At 41.2% G+C, this 18,997-nt stretch overlaps 1 protein-coding gene across 3 annotated transcripts in view; it reads right to left on the bottom strand.

Annotated features, from left to right (window-relative positions):
• The window catches only part of EEF1AKMT1 (EEF1A lysine methyltransferase 1), a 395,301-nt gene that overhangs the window by 61,603 nt on the left and 314,701 nt on the right, over positions 1-18,997 (bottom strand). The window lies entirely within an intron of this gene.

The raw sequence follows: 18,997 nt of genomic DNA, 5'->3' as shown, positions 1-18,997 counted from the left end.
AAATCCTACCAACGCTTAATAGTGCGTTGGTTAAATCTAGCACAAAACCGACAACTAGAAACATTGTGATCAGGGCCTAGGCAAGGAATACAGTAAGAATGAAAATCTTTATGAGGTATTTGCTTTCCACAAGAAATACAATTATTTACTTTTTCTTACATTGGTCTGGAGCAAGAAAAAAGTTTCCCCATCGGGGTACTTAGCTTTATTGAAGACTTCAGAAACTCAAACACGAAAATCTCAGGAGTTGGCCAACCGGCACTTGTGAACTGCTTCTGCTTCGGGCACCGTGCGGCAAGAAAGACTAAAGAAAATGGCGTCAGCCGCATCTTTTAAACCCCTGACGACCTGACGTCAGGGAAGGGGCAACAGCAGCCGACGCAGGACTTTGGAATTCAGGCCAACTGAGAGCAACCTGCCAGAAGGATTACCCAAATGTATATACTGCAACAGTGAAACACGATGAACATTTTGCCCTTTCTTCACTGTAGTGCGATCTCAGAGTTGGCATATATAATTAGCGTGGGGTGTGGGGGGTGCAGCCCCCCACAAAAGCGAGTTTGAAGTACAGCATTTTCGATTTTTAAGCTGTTTGAACGCCTGTCTTTTTGATGTTGTAATAAATTACCCAACTACCATTTGGATTAATAGTAACATTACACAGTAGGATTGGACACCCTTTGTTAAGGGCCTTAAAGTAGCTTGTAAGTAGTGGCTGGTGGTGGAAACTACCGTATAGTCTGGGCAGAAAGGGGCATAGCTAGTAAGCCTGTGCCAGCCTTTCCCAGGTGTGTGTGTGTGTGTGTGTGTGTGTGTGTGTGTGTGTGTGTGTGTGTGTGTGTGTGTGTCAGCTACTTGGGCAGGAACACAAAGCACTAGTTGAACAGAGAGGGTGCTGGAGGTCTTGGTTTGGTCACTCAGCTGAGATCTTAACCCTATAGCTGTGCCAGTGGAGAGTCTTATTGGGGATCTGGAGAAAGAGGGAAAAAACAGCCCCAGACTGACTGTGGTCTCTGTGTGCTCTTAAGGGAAATTGCACTACATTGCATTGCATTTACTGAGTTTGTACTGGTCATCCTCCCACTGTGTACATTCCCTACTGTTGCCAGTGGTGAGGATTGAGGCTCATTGACTACTGGGCCAGTGCTGAGGCATCACATATTAATTGGTGAGCAGTGGTGGGATTTCCACATCACATATTAATTGGTTTGCAGTGGTGTGAATATTGAATTCCTGTAGCCTGCAAACACTGGTCACTAAGGAAGGTGTTTGTACTCTCAATCAGCCACACACTGAACATTCAGAGTTTCATATCACAATTGTTTTATTTTTTTTTTTTGTTAGCTTAGTTAGGCAGGGAGAGCAGGCAAGCATGTCAGCAGAGGAGTATGACAAGCTGACAAGGAGCCAACTGACTGAGATCTGCCAGTCTAAAGGACTGGTGCATTCCAACCTGACTAAAGCAGAAATGATTGCAGCCTTGGGCACAGCTGCATCATGAACCAGCAACCAGGAGGACAATCAGACTGGCCTTGGGCAGGTATAACTTTCAGGAAATGGACAGTTCAACCTTTCCACAGAGGACTTAAAAATCTGTCTGGAGTTGAAAAGACTTGAACTGGAGGCCAAACGTTTGGAAACAGAATCAGCAGACAGACAGCAACAGGAGAAACAAATGGAAATAAAAGCAGCAGAGAGACTGAGACATCTGGAAGTTGAGGAGAATGAGAGGCAGAGGCAACATGAAAAGGAGATCCTGACTCTTTGCCAGGGTCATGGAGGTAATGGGAAAGGAAGTAACTGAACCCCAGAAGCAACAAAGGTCAGTAAATGTATTCCATAATTTACAGAGGGGGATAATTTTGACAGTTTCTTTCATATGTTTGAAAGGGTATGTAAACAGTATAATGCTGACCAAGGGCTCTGGGTACAGTTCCTGACCCCCCCCCCCATACTCCATGGTAAAGCTGCAACTGCTATTTCTAAATTGTCTGATACTAACAGCTTAAATCATAATACTGTTAAAATTTGTCTTTTAGAGAGTTTTAAGTTAACACCTAAAGCTTATAGGAAAAAGTTTTGTGAGCAAAGACGCAAGGCAGATGAAAGTGTGTGTGAATATATTGCTGAACTAAGAACTTAATTTCACAGATGGGTGAGTGGGTGTCAGATCACTACCTGTGAAGGGCTGGCAGACCCTTTGGTGAGGAGACAAAGCCTCAGCACTTTGCCTGAAGATATGAGAACCTGGTTAGCGGACAGAAAATGTAACACAGCAGATTAATTGGGGAAAAGGGAGACCTATACCTAGCAAGCAGGGTATCACTGCACAGGAAAGGGATAACCAGTGCTGCTCATGGGTCTAAGGGAACAAATGGTGGGCAGCCTAGACTTCCCCAACAGAGCCCACCAGTAGCAGGAGAAGCCACTACTCCAGGTACACGTCCAGGACCAAGGAATAAATGTTCTAAATGCAACCAGTGGGGCCATGTAGCATATAGATGTTCACAAAGGCAAGGTGGGGAACAAAAGGTGGGAGAGACAGTAAGTGGGAATGACAGAATGCCAGCAGTAAGTTGCCTGCAGACAACAAGGGTACCAAACTACCACAAGAGGTTATATCCTATCTTAGTAAATGGGAAAGAGGCTACTGCTAAGAGAGACACAGCCTCTGACCTAACCATTGGGAAGCCTGCAATGGTTAAAGAGGAACATTACTTGCTTGGGCAGTCTACTCCAGTCAGAGCTTTAGGAGGGACCCCATTCCAAATCCCTTTGGCCAAGGTTCACCTTGACTGGGAGGGTGGAAAAGGAATCCAGCGACTAGGTGTGGCTGAGGATATCCCTGCAGATGTCTTGATACGGAATAATTTTGATAAAGAAGTACATTGTGTGCATGCAGTGGCAAGCAGTCAGGCTTGGAGACAAGAATATGGGTCTGGTAGCCTGGGGGAGACACAGACACACTGCAAACTTGAAGCCAGAACTGCTGCGGTGGTTACTTCAGAGAGGGAGCTACCCCTGTAGCAGTGAGAATAAAGCTGAGCCACAGCTGCTTGTGAGTGCTGATGTTCCCTTGGACAGAGTGAATGCAAGGGCAGAAGTGAGTAGTAGTACCCAGGCTAACAGTGAGACACCGCTGTCAGAGGATGCCAGACGTCCTGTGGAAGGGGAGCCGGGAAGGGTTACCAAGAGAGAATTGAGACAGGCTCAGCTCTCAGACCCTACATTACAAGGCCTGAGGGAGGTACCCAGTGAGGCACCTGATTGTTAAGGAAAAGGGGAATCTGTATAGTGGGACAAAGGGTTACTGTATATAGAGCAGACCCCTGAGGGAGGGCTAGAGGATGAGAGGATACAGAAGTTGGTAGTGTCCAGAGTCTACCATTTAGCACTTCTAGCCATAGCCCATGATACTCCCTTTGCAGGTCATATGGGCACAAAATGTACAAAGAAATACATTATGCAAAACTTTTGTTGGCCTGGGGTTTCCAGAGATGTAACAGGGTTCTGCTGGACCTGTGAGCAGTGACAAAAGGTAGGCATGGCAGGAGACAAGGTGAAAGCTCCTTTGATGCCTTTGCCTGTGATTGAGGAGCCATTTCAAAGGCTAGCTATGGATATTGTGGGGCCTCTAAGTACCCCAAGTTTCAGAGGGAAAAAGTATACCCTAGTGGTTGTAGATTATGCTACCAGATACCCTGAGGCGTTGGCTCTGTCCTGCATTGAAGCAGAAGTGGTGGCAAATGCTTTGTTAGAGATTTTCAGCAGGGTAGGTTTCTGAAAGGAAATACTGACTGACAGAGGTGCCAATTTCATGTCAGACCTCCTAGCTTGTCTGTGGAAGTATTCTGGGGTGAAGCACCTAAAGATCACTCTCTACCATCCCCAGACTTATGGTCTGGAGGAGAGGTTAAACTCTACACTAAAGACCATGCTACAGGCATTTGAAGACCAGTTTAACAGGGAGTGGGATAAATATCTGTCCCATCTATTGTTTGTTTACAGAGAGGTGCCCCAGGAATCCACAGGTTTTTCACCTTTTGAGTTGCTGTATGGGCATAGGGTGAGGGGGACCTCTAGATTTTATTTGTGATATGTGGGAGGGTGAGTATGAATCCCACAAGGAGTCTGTTGGGGCATATGTCCTAAACCTCAGGACAAGGCTCAGGAAATTCATGGGCTTGGCCCAGGAGAACTTGGCAGAAGCCCAACATCAAAAAAAGGTCTGGTATGACAGGAATGCTCGAGCTAGAGAATATGCTGTGGGGCAGCAAGTAATGGTTCTCATTCCTGTCAGACACAACAAACTGCAGGCAGCTTGGGAGGGACCCTTCAAATTGGTAAGGAAGGCCAGTGATGTTAAATACACAGTAGAACTGCTAGGCAGGAGGAAGGGGCACAAACTGTACCATGTTAACATGATGAAAACTTACCATGATATGGAGGCCCTGGTGCCAAATATTTGCAGCAAGAGACTTGAGGAGTCTGAGGAGGCTCTATGGCTAGAGGAAGCCAACCAGCCAAATCCAAAAATTACTATGGTGGAGCTTAGGGTTGCAGGCATTCGACAGGACAGTGCAGCACTGTAGTGGGGTCAGCAATGCCAAAGCAGCTGAAGTCTCAAGACAGGGAATGGCGGTAGTGTATTCCCACATAGGCTCACCCTCTCAAGGGTCACTTAAAAAACTAGCTTCACAAAAGGAAATATTGTTAGCCTAGCTATCTGGAATTTTGTAAATAATTACATGTCATTTGTGAATATTAATATGGTTTATATAGAAATGTAAAAATAGGAGATACTGCCAGTCCAGCTATCTGGAATTTTGTAAATGGTTATGTGTCATTTGTGAATAGCAACATGATTCATAGGCCTGTGTCACAAACGTATTAGGACTGTATGTCAAATTGTATAGACATGTCTGCTTAAGAGATATTTTTATACACTACTGCAATTGTTTAGATGCATGTATTTTAACAGGAGATTAACTTGCAAAACTTAAGAATAGTTGTGATTGAAGTTCTTTATTGCTGGCCCTAAACAACAGACATTATCTTTTAGTTTCCGTCAACAGGAGAAAGATGTCTATACTAGGGGACTCTCTGTGTGGCCTTGAAAGAAAGGTAATTACAAGGCTTGTGATATAGAAGTGTTTTATTGTTTTATGACTTCCAGGATTTGCAAACATCTGAAGGCTAAGTATTTGCACAGGGAGATGCTAAATGCTAGCAGTTTCTAGCAATGGGTGTTTTCTAGCAATGGGTGTTTTCAGTCTGGCAACTGAAATCAGGTGACAAAAAGTGATGTCATGCTGCAAGTATCCTGGCAATAATATTTGAAATTAATTTAAGAACTCTCTGAGACAGTGACTGTGCATTTTGTATCTGTCTTCGACCGGACAACATCAGCTAGAAGATCCATTCACCACACTTGTCTTGCCATGAGTAAATAAGTCTAGGGTACAGTAATTTCTTTTAGATTCAGTAAGGAATATAGTGAAGATTAGTTTTGATATTTTCTGTATTTATTTGAGATTGTCCTGCAATGTTTTAAATGTTTTACATACTTCCCGTAATTTTGAACTCTGAAGTTGCTGTGATGATTTACTGAGTATTTTCTTGTTCTTTTATTATTTATTATTAAATATATTTAAATCTATCTTTGTGGCTGGTATTTGTGAGACATATTCAAGCTTTTAGAATACTTGCATATCTATTTGGTGATACTGTGCAGGCCACTCCTAATGGCCTTGCTCTTGGTCAAACTACCATTTGGATTAATGGTAACATTACACAGTAGGGTTGGACACCCTTTGTTAAGGGCCTTAAAGTAGCTGATAAATAGTGGCTGGTGGTGATGGAAACTACCTTATGGTCTGAGAAGAAGGGGGCAGAGCTAGTAAACCTGTGCCAGCATTTCTTAGGTGTGTGTGTGTGTGTGTGTGTGTGTGTGTGTGTGTGTGTGTGTGTGTGTGTGTGTGTGTCAGCTACTTGGGCAGGGACTCGAAGCACTGGTTGAACAGAGAGGGTGCTGGAGGTCCTGGTGAGATCTCAACCCTATAGCTGTGCCAGTGGGGAGTCTTGTTGGGGAGCTGTAGAAAGAGGGAGAAACCGGCCTCAGACTCACTGTGGTCTCTGTGTGCCCTTAAGGGAAATTGAACTTTACTGTGTGTGTACTTGTCATCCTCCAAGTGTGTACGGTCCCCATCATTGCCAGTGGTGAGGATTGAGGCTCCTTGACTACTGGGTTAGTGCTGTGGCATCACAATAGGCATAAACACTTTTGTGGTTTAAAACTGAAATGGGTCATTATGAAGCTTGGTCTGAAGGGTCTTCATCATCTTTACATAACACAGTCACTACAGCTTTCTTTCAAGATGTTCGTGTTTCCTCTCCTTTTAAAATACTATTAAACAAAACCTTCCTTCCCTATTTTCCAAACTTTCACAGGAATACCATGTTGACATTTCTGAAGATTGATTATAAATCACTGTTCTTATCTCATCACCTATCTTAACTGTTGGTTGTTGAGCCTTGTCTACCTCTGACCTTGGCATAATTAAGTTTTCCATAAATATTTCCATTTGTATTCCTTCTTGATTTTCACATTTTTCTGCTTTTTACAAATTTTCATAAAATTTCTGGAATATCATATCTCTAAAATCTCTACAGGACCTTTTTTTTTTTTGTTATATGTTCCCTAAGTTTGGGACAACATTTTCAACTTGCTAAGTCGTACTGATAAATGATTTTTATGCTCTGGAGTTATCAAAAAACAGTTGCATAAAGGCAGTCTTTCTAAACTTGTGCATATTATCCAGATACTTTCTTATTTTCTCTTTAGCACTCTGCATTTGCTCTTCCTCTTGTTCTGTGAGATTCCCGTTGTTCAGTAATACTTTAAACTTTGTCAGCCCCTCTAAGTAATTTGTATTACTTCTTAAACATATCTCTTTCTCTTTAATTTCAACCCTGTTTTAAACTCCATTGTCATTTTATCTCAGTCACTAGCTATAACTTTTGAAGATATTTCTATCTTCTCTAATAACTCTCAAATAATTTCTACTACCCATATGTTGAATTACATGGGAAGGTGCCAGTGTCTTATTTTTACTTCATTACTGTGCATTTTTGTCTTAGTTTTTATCAGTGCATGATCAGAAATCATTATAGGATGTGTGTCAAAGCTTTCAATTAAATGCACATTCCTGTGAAATATAATTTTGATCTAGTCTAGCCCAGTTATTTTACCTTGCAGAATAATATGTAAATTCCGTCACATTTCCTACTACTGAATTCACATTCCATTCCAGTCTCACCTAATACTTAGTGCAATAATCACCATGACTGTAACTGATAGGCCATCTAGGGCAGTAGCAATGCAGTAAAATATATCTTCTTTCAGTGCAATACAGGCAAATTAATAAATTAACCATTGTGCAATACTCTAATGTTCACAGTGCAATACTCGATACTTAATGCCTCTTTCTGTGCAAGGATCAGTGCAATGTCTTAACCAAGTATCTGTGCAATACTAAGTTCAAAACGTGTTAAAATGTGTTTCTAATTATGTTTCATATTAGTCTGTCTATCTGCATGTCTGTGATGTAACAGCCAGGTGTTTCACGTGTAAATGTTTGTGAAAATAGTCTATATGTTGTCTGCACACTGAGTCTGGAGATACGGAATTTCGTTCAGTTTTTGCACTTGTGTGATTTCTGAATGACAATAAAGTTTACATTGACTTTTGACTTTGACATCTTCCATACCAAATATTTTCATAAATTTCTATAGAAATCTACCCTCTTTTGTTACATTGTCCATTCTGTGTCCCCTGATACTTCCTCACTACTGCAAATCAAATTCCATTCCCCATCTAGAAATATTCCCTTCTGAAAGCTGATTATTTCTTCTAAAATGTTTTAAGCTCCATGACAGCAGTTTTAGTGGAATATAAATACATGCCACTGTAATCCCCCTCTTGCCAACAGCCCCTTACTACCACAAATCTACAAATTTTGTTTCTTTTTCCTCATTTTTCACTAATGAAGCCCCTTTAGCAATTATTACAATCATTTCCCTTTTACTCTGTCTTTTATATTCTGCTGAATATCCATTTTGAAATCCTCTCTGTCAAATTCACATGCTCATTTTTTTCCAACTGTGTCTCCTGCAGCACTGCTATTTGCACTCTGCATTTCTTAATTCAGTGTTCTTTCCTTTTCATCTATACCGGTAAGACCATTCATGTTCCAGGATATCATGGACAGCACAGCCATCACAATAAAAAGCTATTGTTCCCACCTACTATATATGACAGTTTTTTGAATGTGTATTTTCAGCTTTTGTGTTACATGCATATGCTAATGTTTGGCAGGCTGATCTTTTGTACAATTGTTTCTTCTCATCTTCATTTGAACATATCTCACATTTTCAAGACATTTTGTTTGAATGAAAACCATCAAAAAAACTAAATACAAAACACTCCAACCCCTATCAACTTGCAACAAACACACAAAACTATGTATATCTTCAAAACATGAAGTTTAATCTTCCAGAAGGGAACAATTGCCCTAAATTTATGGCTGCACTTACAAGCATTATTTAACCTAAAATTAAGGTTATCCATGCTAAAGCAAATGCTACAGCCTGTGCTCCCACTTTCACTGATTGCTGTCTGTTCCTTTCTTATCTTCTTATCTGTATATTCAGTCTGTGCAGAAGCTTGTGATAACTGCTACTGGCCAATTCCATAAGAAGGAAGAACCAATTTACCTGAGGCTGAAAGGAGTTGCCATAATGATTTTTAGATAGTCTTTCTGAATCTTCAAAATTACCCTGTAAATCATTGGAAAGGGTAGAAATGTATATAGGAACATAGTCAACCAGGGAATGACAGAGCAACTGTTTTCCAGGCCTAATTGCTGGGAGCCCTGGAACAGAATATGTTTAGTTGTCTATTTTGAAAGAAGGTGAACAGATCTACTTGAGGTGCTCCCCACATCTGGATCAACTTCTGTAAGGCCTCTTTGCTGAAATTTCCATTTGTGAGAATCCGTCCAGGATCTGCTTAGCTTGTCTGCCACTATGTTTTGTTATGACAGTATGTAAGAAGCTTGAAGAGTTTAGGAATTATGAAGAGCTAACTCCCAAGCTATCACTGTCAGATGGAACACAGAGCATGGCCTGGTGCCTCACCACATCACTGTGGTGTTGTCTGTCATGATCAATAAGGATCCTGGGTCCAAGAAATTATAGAGAGACTTTATGGGGTGGATCACAGCCAACATTTATTTAACAATGATGTGCTTTGATTTGCCAGAACTGTCCTACATACCTTGTACTTTTAACCCTTTGAAACTGCCCCTCCCCAATCAAAATATAAGGAATCTGACAATATAGATTGTGTTAGGGTGGGTGGAGAAAAAGGGAGATCAGGACTGTAAGCCATCTGATGGCTCCCATCAATGCAGTTCTGTCTTGATAAAGTTCAGGACTGGAATCTGAAACAAAAGAGGATGAGATTATTGGGTCCACATATTTTGAGGTAGCAGTGAATCTTTCTCATATGTAACCTTGCTAAGGTAATTGCCCCATAAGGCCTAATACTCAGAGAAATTCTCTGGCTGTAGCTTGAGCCTAGTGAGAGAAGTTCAGAAAGACTGCCAGATAGAAGTCTATCGTCTCTTGAGGAAGGAATGCCCTTTGACACAGTGTCTCTTATGCAACTTAGAACACAACCCTATGTGACAAAGTAAGGGATGATTTTTTTTCATACTTTACTGGAATCCCAGATGTTCTAGGAGGGAAAAAAATAAGGATTCTTGACAAGTAAAAAAAAGACTCAGCACGGATAAGCACTTTGTCAAAATAAGGAAAAATGTGGATACCCTGCAATCTGCAGTGAGCCACTACTGTGGCTAGCCACTTTATAAACACTCTTTGTGCAGGGGACAGCCCAGTGCATAATCCAGAGAATTGATAATGTGACCCATCCACACAAAATCTTAAGAAATCTCTTGAAGTTGCTTGCTACTGGAATGTGATGGTAAGTGTCTTTGAGGAATAAAATTACTATAAAGCTCTGATCATAAATCAGAGGTAACAACATCTGAATAGTCATCATCATCAACTTTGGAATGTTTATAAAAAGACTTTGAGAAAAAAAAATGGTCTTCAAGACTGCTGCTCCTTCTTTGTAACAATAAACATTCTGGAGTAAAACCTTTTTCCATTTGATCTGCAGGTACATGCTCTATGACTCCTGCATCTAACATGTGTTGCAGCACTTTGGGAAATAATTCTGTTTGTCTGGTAGGGTGAGGGAAGATTCCCCTGAAATGAGTTTTTCTCCCTATCCATTGCCAACTTTATCCCTCCTTAATCACCTTCAAAACCCTTTTGTCTGAAACAATCTGTTAACAAAAGGGAGCATTTAGAGTCATTTTCTGTGAAAGAGGAAGAGATGCAGTGGCAGCCGGAACAAGGGAGTGACCTGGATTCTGGCAGCTGAACTTTTTTTTGGAAAAGCTCTTTTCTTTTTGTGATTTTTATCACTTCCCTTCTGCCATCTTTTCTTAGGTGTCTGTCTGTTAACTGGAGGCACCCTTTGTTTGCTTTTGTCTTTTAAAGAGAGCTTAGGATTTGGAGGGAAAGAACTTGGGGACCTGAAAGACCCTAGCAACTCCCCTGCAGTAAATTACCTCTCTTACCCCCATTGTTTGAGCACCTGCATAGTAGAAGGTCCAAATAAAAAATCTATCTAGAGGAGAGTTTAAAATTTCTGACTTTTAAGTCATCTGAAAACTTGTGGTTACATACTCAGACCAATTTTCTTAAGACTGTTGCTGAAGCAGAAACCCTAAAGACAGTATCAGAACAATTAAACACACTTTTTAAGGCATGTCTACAAATCTAAGACAAGTCAGCCATAATCTAATTCAAATAAGATCTCCCTTCAGGTAGCTGGAAAGCAGCAAATTCACTCAGACTACTGATACATTTAAGCATAAATTTCCAAGCATAGCTCAGGTAATTCAGAATTTTGAAGAATAATGTGCAGGAAGAAAAATAATCTTTTACCCAGTCTGTCCAGATGTTTACCCTCTTTATCCCCAGGAACAGGTTAGGGATTGTAAGGCACCTGTTCACATTAGGAGTAGTGGAAGAGATTGCTGCAGGATCTATTTTAAGATTAGAAAACAGATATTTGTTAGCTTGAGAAACTTTATACAGTTTAGCTGTTTTTTTTTTGGTACTGACGGTTGAGAGTCAGGAGTGCTGTAAGCAGCATTAAAAGCTCCCCCAAGGATGGCAGAATAGGAGGATGGGTGCAGTATGTGGGGCATCTTCTAATAAAACATAGTATCTGCACAGTTGCGAGGACACATCTATCTGTTCACAAGCAAACACATCATTTACTCTGGAGATTGTCTCAGGAAAGGAGAAAGTCTCTGTATTTATTCAAATTCAGGCTCACTATGAAAAGACTCAGAGTCTTGGCCTGTGGAACCCTCAGGTGAAATAATCCTGTCTCACTCACCATCAGAATCCTTTGAACAAACATCCTATTCCTTAGGAGTAGAGGAATAAGAAACGGGATGAGGCACTTGACATCCAGGATTAAATGTCTGCAACAAACTCCTAGCTAAGGTGATATCATTTTTATCCACAGGAAACATTTTTTATCGTCACAATGACTAAACATTTGTTTATTCTTTTTAAGGTAATCTTTTGAAGAAGACTGAGAAGAAAGAATATCCTGAGCAAGAGGTCTCTTTCCCCAGTCATCCTGTGAAGACCCTCCTGTATTGTCTCCAGCACCTAGAATGAATGGTTCTCCCATGTCCACATTGGACACTGGCACAGCCAAAGAGGACATGTATGACCTCCAGTCTATAGTGGCTGGCAAGGCTACACCAAAGGGAATTGAGGAAAAAACAGTAAGTGGTCTAAAAAAACAGCAACAGCCACTGCAGAGTCACCTAACATTGGCAGAGGCACTGATTGAGCCTGTGCTAAGGGCAACTGCTTTTTCTTTTTAGGCACACTGGAAGAAGGAACAGTAGGACATGGTAAGTATTCACACTGTAGCTGGAGAAGAAGAAGAAGCCTTATTGCTAGCAAGATATGGTAGAAGGGATCAGTCAGAAGGTGAGCTATCACTTAGTACACCTAACCAGCACACAAAAATTTCAGTCTCCCTATTAAAAGTCACACAAGTAGGACACAATTTACCTCTGATAAAAAGAGTCTCTTTCCTTGAAAATAAATGTTTAAGCATTAAACAAGTAGTTTGGCATGAAGTGTACCTAAGCATTAAACTTACACAATTTATGCCCACAACTTATACTTTCTGCTAAATACTTTCATTATTTTCTCTTAAAACCTGGTGTAAATAAGCCTATATAGCTTAACTAGCTACCTTGATAACTAGAAAGCAATTCCTACACATTAAATGCAGTATTCGAGGAACATCTAACAGAAATTCCTAAAAAGCTGGTATTCTTAAAGTGATATACTGCAACTGTGACAGAAATTAAGTATAAAAAAAAAAAATAGAAAATACACTTCTAATACTAAAAAAAGATAGTGTGGAAGGGTTATCCAAGGGGGTCTTATCTGTTTAACAGGCCGACTGCTGATCCTGAACAGCCTCAGAGATGCATCTGCACGATGCAGTAAGAAAGTGCTGAATATTTTTAGTCACTGGCTGAATATATAGCTCCCTCCAAAATGGGAGGGTATGAAAGCTTTTGGAATCTGGCCAGTTGCTGTATCCTTGGCAGAACACAAAGCATAGGCTACTGCAGCAGTGAGAATGCTGACTATAGTGCTTTGCTTTTATTGGATGGAGTGCTTAAACAGAACCTTGCCTCCACAAAGACCTATTCGGGATGGCCCTTTGCACTGGACAGTTTCAGACCAGGCCTACTTTGCACAGGAAGGTACAAGAGGCCACAGTCCTAACCAGTGCATCTGCAGCATAGAAGCTGCAGCAAACAACATGGAAGCCAACAGATAAAGCAGGAATAAGTGCTTGCTCTGCAGTGTCCAGCTCATCAGCAGGATGGGTGCACAAGTTATATGAAGGAGGGCTGGAACTAGGATATATGGGACAGGTGATTTAAGGCTCAATACTCACTCAGATGTGTGGACCACTTGAATGTGATCTACACAAACCGTCAGCCTTCTTAAGTTGATCGGCCTACTTACCTGCTGAGGGAATCCATGTTTGAGTGTCTCCATGAAGTATAATAGCAAGCTCCATGTGAGTAATAAGACATAGTTCCTCTTTCTTCTTCACAAAAAAAAAAAAAAAAGGCAAAAATCAGATATTTCTGTGGGGAAGAGAAGCCACTACAAAATAATGCTTTATTAGTCTCAGCCTCCATCCCAAAAGCAGGGATTTTTATGAGGAAAGCTAGTAGAGAATAATGCTAATCATCTCTGCCAGTCTCAAGTGAAGCCCTGTCAGGTTCCATGGATGCAGTGACAGTTAAAGAATAAAAACAATGTTCTATACCAAGGGTTTCTCTACCAGGAACTGGAACTGGAGAGTATTTTTGTGATCTATCTTGTGATAATGACAGTAGTTACCTCTCACAATCTACAGGAAAGGAAATGGAGAAAACCTATACCACACTGGACTTTTTACCACAGGCACAGACAGGTCAGGGCGTAGTTTGAATATCTGAATCTCTTACCTTCTACTAAGTATCTGAAAATAAATTTTCTTTCCAATTCTTCTTTTGGTTTCTTTGCGTATAACAATGTTATGACCAGTGGTAGAGGACTTAACCCCTCCTCTCTATCTCTGACACAAGCAAGCCACATGGTTGAAGTGCTGGTACCCTTGACAGCCATCAACTTCATGACCTGGTCCAATTCAAAAAATACACCCTCGTGGTGTTCCTAGCTCATGATCTGGTGACTGCAAACCCACTGTGAAGGCATACTCCTTTTCAAACATCTGACAACAAAAACTACAGTGGCATACAGAGGAAGATATTCAAACATTTAGTGGCTATACAATTACCTGGGGATCTTAGGGGCATGGAAAGCATTATCCCCAGTGTATGTACATGTAGGCCTACAGGACAGGCAGTGAGCACAAAATTTAAGGAAAAAAATAGAAACAAAGCATAACAACATTTTATCAAGGTGTTTAAGACACTGCAACGGGTCCCTGGAGTAAGATGCTCTTATGCCAAATAACCATGTCTAATTTCAGCTTAATTTATTTAGGTTCATAAGTTAGTTCATACTAGGCTAATGACCACCAGGGTCTTTACGAGCCTAGCCATGCAATCCAACCCAGATTTGTCTCAGAGTTCCTTGGACACTTACATTGTGGGGTATTGTAAGTAAAGAGGTAGTAGGGTGGTATGTGTGTGTGGGGAGTAGGTTAGTTGGGCATTACTTTACTTACTATCGACCTGCGTCCATCTGAGACATGGGGGCCAGGTTGAGGGTGAATTTGCAATTTCCCATCCAATGATCACGGTTTCTTTTGAATAGGATCAGGGATGAACTCTGCTTCATGCAAATGGAAAACTTATTCCATAGTAAAGGGATCCTTTGAGACACATATCGGTCCCTACACCAGGTTCTGTTTATGTTGCAAACAAGATTTAGGTCCTTGGATCTAGTGTTTCTGGTGTTGTTTGTCTTGCAGATGTTTACCAATCATATTGGTATCTGTGGTGCAGTGACCTGAGTGCATGTGTGATATTGCAGATCCTAGCTCCAGACAGGCAACTAACCGTTATTTTCTTCTTGTCTATCCTGGTGAGAGGAGCATCGCTGTGTCATACAATAAAATCTGCTATGAAAAGAGTACTGGGTAAAGTGTTTGATTGCCTTATGGGCTTTGCTCTTGAGGGTTCATTGTGTTTACGCATATGTGCAGGGTTAGGCATTGCTTTTCGTGTGTGATTTAGTGACTGCTGAGGGGTAAGTGTTACAGTTTGACAAGGAAGTCTTTGAGGTTTAGAGATGTTTCTTTTAAGTGCCTCAGCATAAGAAGGTATATGTGTGTGAAGAGCGGTATGTGTGAAGGATGTAGTGTGTGTGTTTTTGACAATCTTGTTTGTAAGCAAGATTTTTGCCTCCAATGAAGTTATATATGTACATCTCTTGCATAGTGTGTTAGCGTCTTTATGGATTAAAAGGTTGTCTGAATACATGAGACGATTGCTACATTGGCTCATGCCAATATCTACCAAGCTGGCCACAGAGACATTAAGAAATTGCAAAAACCTGTAGTCAAGACCTCTATTAGGGCTTGGCTATTATGGTTAGGGGTGCTGGTTTTACACTGGTTACCAAAGTGGTGTCTAGGGTGAAGGCTAGATGTTAGACAGTGCTATGATCTTAGCACTGTATGACACTATCTAGCTGCCCTAAGCTTAGCTCCATGCAAACCCTTGATCTTCTTCTTCTTTCGGCTTTTTCCCGGTTAGGGGTCACCACAGTGGATCACCTGTCCGCTCATGATTGGCAGTGGAGTTTTATGGTGCGGAGGTGCCAGCCTGGCGCCTAACCTTCCACAGAAGGTACATGCATGCACACACTCACACCTAGGACCAATTTGGAGTGTCCAATCCACCTACAGCATGTCGTTGGGATGTGGGAGGAAACCGGAGCACCCAGTGGAAACCCACGTGACCACAAGGAGGACATGCAGACTCTGCATAGAAGGCACCCCAGCCGAGAATCGAACCGGAGAATCTCTTGGTGTGAGGCGGCAACTCTAACCGCTGCAACACCGTGGCTGGCTTGATAAATATCTGAATTTGGGTTCCTAGTAACCTCCAAATGCTATCCCCACTCATTGATCAATCAAAACAAGTGCATAAACACACACACACATACACACACTACAAGCATAGCATTATTGTTTAAACATGCAAATGCTTTAAAAAATAATTCTTCATGAATCGCATATTTAGTTTTTTCCCTTTGTTTCTTAATGGTAGCCCGCCTTTGCTTCTTCTGCATAAATACTTAAAAAAAAAAAAATAAAAAAAAATAAAAAAAAACATTCAAAATGAAAGGCAACTACTGACATTACACAGCATTGTAATCTCAGATATGCTCATGACAGAATCTTCCAACACTGCTGGAGAAAAAAAAACATCTAGCTCTCCCTACAAAGTAAGATATAGATTTAGTTCAGAAGGAGAACTGTTTGTATAGCTGAATGGCCAAACAACCTTATGAAATAGGATTTACTTATTCATATATTCTTTGTGGCACAATCCCCCTTTTGACCATTAAGCCTGTTTTTTTTTTTCCTCTCTGGTCCCCCTTTGGCCATTAAGTCTGCCTGCCATCATGCAGTCAGTCCATTCATATATCCTGGGGTGAGAGCTCTACAGTCCATCCATTCCCCTGGAGATTATGTTTCAGACAGCCAAAAGTGTTTCTATCACCTGGTAGATGGAGGATTAGAATTTTTGTTTTCATTTTAGGCCCTAGCATTCCCCAAGCATGCCTGAAGCATCCAAGGGGTTGGAGTGCAATGGGTCACTGCAAGTATGTACACATCTCTGTGTGTTTGTAAGCAATGACTTTTCTCTCCTTTGAAGACAACACATTCACATGTTAGCCTGCCTCCACTGGGATTCCACTGAGGTGGGTGTACTGAGGCCCAAGCCCCCCCCTCCCAAAAAAAAAAACAACAAAGACAACAAGGCTTATCCATGTCATTCTTTTTCTCCCATGCTACAGCTCCAACAGGTGCTTGAGCTACTACACAAATTCAAGTCACATGGGTCATAAACAGGGTTTTATCCCTCTACTCCAAACGATTTGATTGTTTTACTTATTTGTTAACTGGGTAACTCTTTTCAGCCATGCAGGGGTCCCAGCGATGGGGGTATATATGGACAATTTACAGTAGCCAATCAACTATCATATTTGACAAGTGGAAGGAAACTTGAGCACCTGGAGAAAACCAATACAAGCTCACGTAAAACATCTAAATTTTAACAGATATGGTGATAAGATATCAGCACTGAACTCCGAACTCTGGATCTGAATCACCATGCTTCTTTGCAAGCTAAAATCCAGAACTAGGAATGATATCAGTGATCTGCACACTGCTGAATAATTATCAGCAATAACACACATCAGAGATGCTTTCTAGCTTCTTCTTCTTCTTTCGGCTTTTCCCGGTTAGGGGTCGCCACAGCGGATCACCTGTCCGCTCATGATTGGCAGTGGAGTTTTACAGTGTCAAGTTGCCAGCCCGGCACACAACCTTCCACAGAAGGCACACACATGCACGCATTCACACCTAGGGCCAATTTAGAGTGTCCAATCCACCTACAGCATGTCTTTGGGATGTGAGAGGAAACCGGAGCACCCAGAATAAACCCACGCAACCACAGGGAGGACATGTAGACTCCGCACAGAAGGCACCTCAGCCGAGGGTCAAACCAGAGAACCTCTTGCTGTGAGGCAGCAATGCTAACTGCTGCACCACCGTGGCTGCCCATCAGAGATGCTTTCTATCATGTTTTAAAAAATATATTAATTTCTTGCAAACAGTCATACCTACAACTACTGACTACCAGGTAAAGATGTACAGTGCTCAGAATAACTAACAGGGCAACATATGTTGGAAGTAAGACATCAAACTTAAAAAAACATTATCAGGTTGAGAAAAAGTTATGCACTGGTAGACATCCGGCATTTCAAGGAAAGAAGGAAAAATGTCTAAGGAAAATAAGCTTGTGCAATTATATTTAGGTAGTCTCATGCAGCCTTAGTATTACCACCGATATGCTTCTAACTGAACTGCTAACACTTAAATCCCTCAAGAAGACCAATGGAACAGGACTGATTATGTGAAAATAGCAGAAATTAGGTCTGGTTTACACCATGTGTTTAAAGTTATTATTGACGCAGTGCTATAAGGACACATCAGGCCAAAATGGAAGCTCTATAAGACCAAAAGGTCACGATGTAGTATAAAGAGACAAGATTTCACTTCATATTGCCTTTCTTTAGCCCTAGGATTTCTGCTGATTGCTGCCTGCTGCTATACATTTTCTCCTTGGGAGGGGGACTATTCATTACTGAACAGCTTCAGAACTGCTTGCACATTTGACATGTGCTTCAAAGGTTAGCACAACTGAAAACTGGCAAGGACCTACAGTCTCAAGCTAACAGATGAAACAGTAAAGGCAGAGATGGAACTAACTCAGATGTGTCTCCAGTGCAGCAGGGGCCTATATACAGCATCTTTTAATGCACCAGTGAGAACCATCTATGAGAATATTGTGAGAATTTGAAACACGTATCTCAATAAGAAGTCATGGAAGAAGAAGCAGCACCTGCCTAGACAGCAAATTTTTTTATGTTTTTTTTTTCCCACATGGTTGAAGTTTTGACCATTTTTTTTCTTGCCAGTTGGAGTTTCAAAAAAATTTCTATCAATGATAGGTTTATGAAGTGTTCCAGGAGAATATCATAAACAATTAAATCCTGATAGTGTGCCAATGATACAAGCACCAGGAAAAACAGCAGCTCTCAAGAGTAGAAGTGAATAAGAAATTAAGTGAACAGAAAGCACAGGTATCACTAAGAAGCAAAGATATCACCCCTCACTTTCCCGTTGTGCCAGGAGTAAATGGGTCAAATGATCAGTCTCTTTCCTGGCCTTTCAATAAAGATTGCATGTGTGTTTTTTGAAAAGTCGGTGGTTCAGACTCTAGGAAGCTCCAGGAAAAGTCACCTTTCAAACAAAAAGACTGAAGAAACCATGCTCACCAAAGGCTGTTGTCCTATAACCCACAAATGTGAGCAGGTAAGAATGCAACATTAAAACATTTACAATCTGTAGTGTCACTTTATTCTTTCCAAGGCAGCAGTAATAGTAAAGTGATGCTGAAAAAGACAAAAGACATATTTTCTACATGAAGAATGTTGGCCTGTAGAAAGGATTACAACCACCAGCATCTACTAAACATGCTGGCTGCTGCAATGA

Source organism: Protopterus annectens, chromosome 5.part1 (assembly GCF_019279795.1).
Source record: "Protopterus annectens isolate FY-2018-M chromosome 5.part1, PAN1.0, whole genome shotgun sequence".
NCBI classification, from domain to species: domain Eukaryota; kingdom Metazoa; phylum Chordata; order Ceratodontiformes; family Protopteridae; genus Protopterus; species Protopterus annectens.
The sequence above is the reverse complement of the archived record's forward strand: the minus strand, read 5'-3'. Positions and strand labels throughout refer to the sequence as shown.